The sequence below is a fragment of the Rhamphochromis longiceps genome, linkage group LG19, assembly GCF_057381845.1.
Source record: "Rhamphochromis longiceps isolate RC_006_pf linkage group LG19, R_longiceps_female_GT1.1, whole genome shotgun sequence".
Lineage (NCBI taxonomy): Eukaryota > Metazoa > Chordata > Actinopteri > Cichliformes > Cichlidae > Rhamphochromis > Rhamphochromis longiceps.
Genome location: NC_140575.1, coordinates 24,061,873 through 24,071,163, shown reverse-complemented (window position 1 = coordinate 24,071,163; position 9,291 = coordinate 24,061,873).

Below are 9,291 nucleotides of genomic sequence, written 5' to 3'. Positions count from 1 at the left end.
AAAGAGATCTATTTAAAAGTCATGGTGCATAGCTGCACAAGCTTTGGTGTTTGGCCATGACAAATAGTTGTGGTTGAGCTGGTCATCGCTCGCAAACACACGCGCGCCACACACACACACTCATAAACATTTACATCAATATATCAGCGCTGCAAATGTGTGCACACTTTCTACATACAAATACAAGTAAGCACGAGTAAACAAAGTCCATTTATATATGCACATAAACTGTACATACAAGCACATATACAAACACAGCGTCTGCTGCAGCGCTGTGATGTTGTTTGGTTGCTCTGCATTGCAGTAATCGGCTCCGCTCTTCTCCTCTGCTCTCACCCACAGACAATCACCGGCTCTCAATGGACAACATCAGCAAGGGAAATACCTACAAAGAGTGCGAGAGACATAGAGAGAGGGTGCAAGGGGGAGAGAGAGAGAGAGAAGGGGGGGACAGTGAAGGGAGAGTAAGGAGGATGCTGGAAGAAAGGGGATGATGAGAAGGTAGGGAGGGAAAGATGGACTAAAGAAGACAGAGAGATTTAAGGGCAGATGGGGGAAGATGAAAAGAAGGCGAGAAAGATCAGCAAGCGGGTGTTTCCAGGCTTAAGGCTGCTGGAGGACTTGTCATTTGCTTGCAAGAGGAGAGTTACTGTAGGCAGCAGGGCAGTGAGAAGAAAGAGGAACTTAGAGTAGATGTGCGAAACAGACTCAGATAATGTATCTGTCCATTACGGGGGCACACATTTCTGGCTGCCTCTGCTTTGTGTCTGCTCCTTGGCACGCGACGCCACCCACGTGATCTCTGCAAAGACCTGGAGCTCAATTACAAGTCTGCCAAACAGTTAAAAGATGAAGATTTTTGAGTCTTCTAGTGTAAAATGACAATACTTATTTACAGGCCTGTGAAGGAAAATGGCGGATTACTCGGCGTGGTGGCTAGGTGTTATTATAGTAAGCTGATATGTGTCTGTTACTGTGTCATTCTGCTGTTGCGCTAAGCTGGTATGGAGACACTAAGATGGCAGGGACCGGCCCGGTTGACGTTGAAAACATCACGCAGGCTTTACAGGGCCTTGTCTTGAAGAGTTTGTGTGTGCGTGCAGGGTCTGCGTCTTGTCAGTTTTAAGGTTTTTGTGTGCGAGAGATGAAGAACAGACAGAAGAAGGAGAATATGGGTGATCTTCACAGAAAAGCTATTTTAAGGGAAGTTGGTATCATTGAACAGATTTGCACCCAGATTTTAAGTCCCCATGCAACCACAAGGTTTTGAGTTTCCTGCTGGAAGAAGACACCGCTTGCCTCGGGTTCCTAGCAACTCCCTGAGAACGCTGCCACTAATAGAAAGCGAACAGAAACGTAATTATGCTCGAAATGGCATTTTTGAAGTCTGATTTTCACTTGGAGATTGGCATTATTGATTTTTTAAATCCAATTTTCCATTTTTAAAAATTGACTACATACCAATTATTCGCTGGATTGAGACTTGGAGAAAAACTACAAAGCCTGAGGATCACTGTCTCTCTCTGAAACAGTGTTGACGCCACCATAAATTCTGATTTGTGAACGTGTCTCCCTGCTGTTTCCTTCGTAGTCAGAAGCGAGCCAGGAGCAGAGGATTAGAGCCTACCTCAACACTGGAATGCCTGGTGGCTGCTACTGCACAGCTCCCAACGCTTCCTAAATACCCCAGCTGGTGGTTTTTAGTTTTGAGAGGCAGTGGGCCACACAACTGTCGACTTTGCACTTCATTTATGATAAACTTAAGTCGGTCTTAATCTCTGCTCGTCGCCGTGTGTTGAACCAGTGTTTGGAACAACATGTTTATCTGGCGGGGAAGGCGAGTGGAGTGGGAGCCAGGGGAAGGCACCCGTTCATAGAGATAACCCAGAATGTCTTCTCTCCCTCCAAGTGAGGCTCTGAAACTGGGAGTGCGATTGTGTTTATGTGTCTGTGTGCAGGGCCGTAACAGTGATTTATGGGTCCTGTGCACAGAGGGGAGTTCTGGACCGTGGCTTTACTTTTTCATCACTGCAGTTATGGCATCAAACAACTAAATCCAACCAGCCACAACATAAAGTTCGCACACTTTGATCTCCCGATCGGTTACAGAAAAATCCTCGGGGAATGATGCCTTCAAAGCTGTTTTCACACATGAACCCCCAACAATGTTGGGAGAATCAGACTGGGGATATTGTCCGGAGTCGCCGTTTATCACATGTAGCACACCAAAGATTTTTGAGTCAAGCCTGCACTCTCTGATGGTTTCAACAATGACTTTACTTGGGCAGAGCTTTTAGCAGGCAGGACACATGATACCCACTCACCTGCCTGCTCTCAAGATAGTTAGCTGTGCTATTCCCACATGGGCTTAATTGGACATTATCCAACTTCATTCTAGAAAATGAAGTTATAGACTGTTAAAGGGGATCTACCCTTTAATTGTACCTCTATAATTTCAATACTGGACTCTACTAAAATAGATTTGTTTGATTCGCTGTTCAGAATAATCCTTATTTATCTTATACTGAGCTGTTGGTGCACATCGGTTCATCCTCTGTTTGAAACAAGCTGGTTTAGCTCTACTCCTTTTAAGGCCACCTTTAATTTCAGTTTGGTTTTCTCTCACTGGCTGCCCTTCGCAAACAGAAGTTTTGAACAGCATGTAGGTGTGGCTTCCATGGTCACATGCTGCGCTCACTGACCAATTCATTAGGTGCATCTTGCTAGTATTGGGGCACACCCTCTTCTTACATAGATTTAACAGCTTGCTGGAATCATTCCTCAGAGATTTTGGTCTATTTTCACATGTCAGCATCATGTAGTTGCTGTGGATTTGTTGGCTGCACATCCATGATACAAATCTCCCTTTTCAGATGTGTTCCTGCATTGAGATCTGGGGACTATTTGGGTACTTGTCATGTTCAAGAAACCAGTTTGATCTGCATTCGTGACATGCCACAATATACTAAAAAAGTAAATGATGTTCAGTTGATACTAAGTCACTCTGGTGCTAAGAACCATATTACGCCATTACAACCATCCTAAATGGTTTCTATCAGGCTGGATGGATCCAAGCTTTCATGTTTTTATGGCACATTCTGACCCTACTAAATGTTGCAAGAAATCAAGACTCAACAGACCAGGCGTGCGATATTTTTCTAATCTTCTATTCTCAAGTGTTGCTGCGAATTGTAGCTTTAGTTTCCTGATCTTCTGTATACTTTGTTGTAAGGAGTGGGTTATTTGAGTCACTGTTGCTTTCCTATCAGCTTGAAGCTCTATGGCAATTCTCTTCTGACCTCTGGCATCAGCACTGTATTTTTACCAAGAGAACTGCCGCTCCCCTGGATATTTTCTCTTTTTTGGACCATTCTGTGTAAACCCTAGAGATGGCCGTGTGGGAAAATCCCAGTAGATTAACGGCTTTTGAAATATTCAGACCATCTCATCTGGTACTAAGAACCATGCCGCATTCAAAGTCACATAAATCACCTTTCTTCACCATTATGACACTCGGTTTGGACATTTAGCTCTTACGTTCAGCTCTGCCAGTACATGTCTGCAAAAGTTCAGGACTGCAGTGTGGGTGAGAAAACAACTTAAGCTCTCGAGAATAAACTTGAGAATAAACAATTACTATTACTGTGCACATAAATGCATAAAGAAATCAATAGTGTTGCAATTTATGCCGATGAATGGTGGAAAATGCCATAATATTACTTTTAGTAAAGGTTATAACATTTTTGGTGCCTTAAATTTCACTGGAAACCAAACTTACCTTAATTCATTTAAGCTCAAGTCCAGTTTTTTTTAAATGGGATTACAACAGAGAGACTGACAGGAAATACAGTTAGAGAGGGATGTTGTGATGTCCCAAATGCAATACTTTAATATCAAACACTGCTTTTGTCTCAATCTTTGATATGCAAACACAGACAGACACACACACACCAGGTAGACTGATGATGCAATAAGGACATTGTTTAGACTGCTGCTGTTTCATCCACCTATCCATCATAATGTAGTAACAAGTGAATCAGTGGCCAATATTGACATCTGTGAGAGTTATGACGCTCTCACCAAGCATTAGCTAGCAAACCATCACGGAGAAAAACAAATCTTTGAAGCCACGCAAGTCAATATTTTTATATTAACAATGGATCAAATGACTCCCGAGTAATGTGAAAGGAGCTGGTAGTTGTGAAGAACTTACAGAATTATCACCCGGCTCTGCAGGTGATAATACCTTGTTGATTAAACTCACTATGAAATGATCAAAGCAAGAAAGTGATAGAGAATTTTAATAGATCATTAAAAACTCATGAGTTAGCCTTGATTTGATGTAGTAAACAGAATTTGTTAAAAAGATTGTCGGGAAAAAAGACGAGGAAAAAAAAGAAAATATTCATAACAAATTTTCTCTTTTATTTGTATGCGTATGTGTGTGAGATGAACACGGTCATTCTTATGCATTATATATGCTGTCATTGAAATTTTAACACTTTAATAATTAATGCAAGCATTTAATGTTTAAGAGTTACGCTTAAATGTTAAACCTGTGCATAACTCAAACTTGCAGTTAATTCCTTTTGCAATTCAAGTGTTGGTGTTGCTCTTGTGCTGGATAGCATTACAGCATGCGCACATCCTTCATACTTTGAACAGTTAGTCTTCAAAATGTAACCGAGGCAGACAATTTTTAAGGCTCTTTACAAAAAAAAGCCCCCTGATTTTATTTCTGACGGTTCCACTTTGTCTCACACAACACTTGCTGTGTCGTGCATTGTATTTGTTTGCGGTTTTGATGATTTTCTGGGTTCCATGTTTCAAAAACCAGAGCAGTGTGAAATAGAAGTGTAAAATCTTCATAAATATACACTTGGGGATGACAAAAGGCATTTTAGTTCAGACAGTTTTGGAACCATAGCTCATCCCGGGGAGCTGCTGTTTAAATAAATACAAGCATAACAAATGTGTGCGTGTGTTGTGTGCATGTGTTTTGCTGAGTGAGAGCCCTCTGGTACGTGCATGTGCCAGTTCTTCAGCCGTGGAATGAATCAGATCTGCTCTCAAGACTGCGTACCTCTCTCCAACAACGGACTCGTAAAAGAAAGCCCTACATGAAATCCATTATGCTTAATTCCCCAAATCCATAATACTCTCAGAGGTCTTAATCTCCATCCCATTCTTATATAAATTAGCTTCTTCGTCTCTGGCAGACAGAGCTCTCTCTGTCGACACCAAATGCCCAGACCGCTCTGCACTCAGTTGGGAGAAATCACTGCGACTACAAGAGACAGCCATGATCTTTTCTGCAAAAGAATAAACCTTTTGGGAAATATGCTTATTCACTTTCTGGCACAGAGTTCGATGAGAAGATGGATACCACTCTCATTGCATATTATGTTAGCTTTGCCTAGCACAGAGGCAGGAAGCAGAGGGAAACCGCTAGCCTGGCCCACGGGGATGTAAACAGGATTGCACGAGTTACACTGTGAGCATTTTGTTAACCTTATGTTTAGTTCATTTCACATCAGAGATAACAAGTGTAAGCCTTAATGAAGCTAAATACTGTTCCAGATTTGAGCTGCACCTCTGTGAAGAGTAGTGCTGTTTCTGATGCAAACTGCGGCAACTGAGCCCTACGCTAAGCTCTCAAAGTACCTTAATTGCCTCCATGAGCTGTGTGCTCACAGTGTTGATAAGCAGGCCGAATCAGCAGGCCGAACCACAATAACATCCAGTTATTAATGGAACATCGGCATGTACACACCTGTCCCTTTCAGCTCATGTGGTATCTCTGCTTCACATCTCTCCCCACTCCAATCACCCCACCGCCTCTGGATTAGACAAATGATTAAACAAAGGAAATATTACCAGTTAATTACAGAGCTTTAGAGTTGCTGCTAGGCAGATTTTGGTGGGCAGAGCGGGGCTAGCTATTTCCTGCTGTTTCCCAGTCTCGGTGCCAGTCTAAGCCAACTTGTGGCTCCATATTTTCTGCACTGAGGGAGGAGTGCTATTGATCTTTCCAACTCGCGCTCTCTGCCAGAAAGGGAATAAACGGAATAATTTCCCAAATTGTCAAACTTTTGCTTTAAGAATAGAGGGACATCTACAGGAGGCTGCCATCCACCAGGAAACAGAATGAACTTGCTATTTTCAGGCCATGCACAAGGGAGAGAAAGCGACACTTTGTCAGGCTCAGATCTATTTTTTTTTTTTTGCGGCCTTCAGATTCTCTTTTTGTTTAGGGCATCTGTCAGACTGTTTTCTCGAAAGTGGTGGTGCGATGAGGATGAGTGAAGCGTTCCGACTCGCGCGCGCGCGTGTGTGATGCTGGATAACCGGGGGCGATGCACCGCAGTGTGGAACCAGGAAATAAAAACAACATTCCAAAGAGAATAATGCAGCAGGAGGAGGAACCTAGTTCTACCGAGGTCCCCTGGCATCGCTCGCTAGCTAGCGTGTTTGTCTGCGCGCGTGTGTTTGTGTGTGTCTGCCTATGTGCCTCTGCCAGCTTTTGTGCTTCTCCGTGTGCTGGTTATGTACACATGCTTGTCCTCCAGCACTGGAATGAATCACACACACACGGAGTCACATAATTAGTGCTGGGTCCCCACAGTGAGAAATTCCAAAGATTCTTCTCCACATTTCCAAAGAACACAATGTTTTTGCTTCTTTTTTGCACAACATCAATCAGAGGGAAAGACTTTTACTGTTTTTCAGACCATTTTTTTTACCCCTCTTTTCTTGCATCTTTACATATTCTCCCTAACTCTATTACCCCTCCCTCTCCTCCTAATCACCCCTACTTTCAAACACCTCCCTCCGTAATTATTTCTTTCTTGTCTCCCCTCATTGCCCTACCCCTCTTTTTATTATTTCTGCCTCCCCCCTTCCTTACTTCTTATTTAATCTCAGTTCATTTTTGCTCCCCCCCCCCCCCCCCCCCCCAACTCTATCCCTTCCCCTTTTCTCTCTCCTCTGTCTGTCTCTGTTAAATGGGAGCAGTGACCCCATTACGGAGCGTCGGTGCTGCAGAGCGGCGGAGGAAGAGGAGGCGAGGGAAGGAGGAGCAGGAGGAGGAGTGGATGGGAGGATGGATTGCGTTCTGTGCGTTTGAATGGGATGATTAATGAGCATCGCCTCCAGAGGGTGTTATCCCTGCTCTGGACCAGCAGGGACACCAATGGGTCACCTCTGGTCTCAGGCACGCGGCTGTGATACACACACGGCGCACACAGAGGCTGGAACGCTGTGCAAACAGACGCGCACACACACACCTCGCAAACCCATCACCGCTGACATTATCATTAACAATGGTGGGACAATGGGATCGGGGGCCACAATAGCAAACACAACCCAGAGCCTGAGAGTGTTCATAGTTCATGAACGAGTTGTTTCGCAGCTCCAGTGCTGCTGCTGCTGCTGAGACAGATTTTCTTCTCAGGTTGCTAACTCTTTGCTGTCGATTCACTTGCAACATGGGATCGATTTAACATGATGAATTGAGTACACGCTGAATCTAAATATTGAAGTCGTGATGTTGAATGTTCAGTTTGTCGTCTCCTAATGATTAAGAACGAATGGCTATTTTTAGTATTGATGTTCCTGGTAATTATTTTTCATTAATATCCCATATTACCGCTGCTGTTGTGAGGGTCTTTTTACTGCTATGTCTTTCTTTGAAGGGTGAAAAAGTCATTCCTCGCCACCAGAGATGGGCAGTAACGCGTTACTTGCAACGCGTTACTGTAATCTGATTACTTTTTTCAAGTAACGAGTAAAGTAAGGGATTACTATTGCAAAAACGGTAATTAGATTACCGTTACTTTCCAGTAGGAACGCTGCGTTACTGCGTTACTAAAACCGTGATTTTTTGCGAGAATGTCTCATGACAGTGACGTAAGCGAGTGCGCCGTTAGTGACAACGGCTGTGTGCAGATCAACAATGGATCACATATCGATTGTGGGAGAGAGTATGAGCGTGCAGCGTTTAAAGCGCAGAAGTACTGACCTTAGTTTGAGTTTGATTCCATAAAAAGTGACAAAAACATTAGCGTCCGTTGTGCGTGGGAAGAAAACTTCTTTTTACAGCGAAAAAAACCCTAAACTTCCAAGCAAGCACCGAGTGCGCAACATAATGGGAAACTCTCAGAGAAACTCGCGGATTCTTCAACTGACCGCTGCGGCACACCTGCACCAGGGTAAACCTCCGCCTACCCCACTCCTGCTTTACAGGTGAAAATAGAGCAACAGGACCGCTGAGTCTTTGACTTTATTTATGTTCTGCTGTGTTTTACTTGCATCTATTTGAAAGAGTGAGTGTAAACACAATATTTTATTTTATGTGCTGGAATGTGCAGAAAATAGGTTTAAATGTTAAACTAATTTATTCAAGTCAGAGAATGTTGCATATAATTACATTTTTGCTTGATGCATAAAGTTAAAAGATTAAAACTGATAAAACAAGTTAAAAAAAGAGACTTTTCCATTTGATTACATTTTGTATGATGGATTATGCAGAAAAAGTAGAATTGGGCTGAAAGATCTATCGCTTTATCACCTCTTCAGGTTGTAAATCGTGTTTTTAAAAAGTAACTAAGTAACTAAGTAATTAATTACTTTTGAAAATAAGTAATCAGTAAAGTAATGGGATTACTTTTTGGGGGAAGTAATCAGTAATTAGTTACTGATTACTTTTTTCAAGTAACTTGACCAACACTGCTCGCCACACACTGTACTAATTAATGTGAATCATTACACATCACATTACGTATTAATGCAAAAGTTTATTATCTAAAAGAGCTCCTTATAATCCCTAAAGGGACCTATACTCATCTATAACTACATGTTTTTATTCTTGGATTTCACTGAAGTAGGTTTGCGTGATTCAGAATTCAAAACAATCATTATTTATCCTACACCCAGCCTTGGCACAGACCCCAGGTTTTTAGCCTTTTTTCTTTTCTTTTTATATGTTTCTTTCCAACCCCAACTTTCTCCTTATCAGCTGCCTATGATAAACAGAACCCAATATTAGGAATAACTGCCCTCACTGACATTATAAAGAGCCAAGAGAAGAAAAACTGTTTAAAACCTAGCGTGTGCAGCAGTATGACGCCTGAGCATTTAGATCACAGGGATTAGTTGCACATCCACGATCTGATATCCCTGTTTTGCTGTTATTTCAACATCATAATATTGTCTGGGTATTCAGTTAGCATTAGCCAAGAAGTTAGCAAGTAAACCAACACAAGTAACCCAAATTTGGCTAACAGCAAAGCT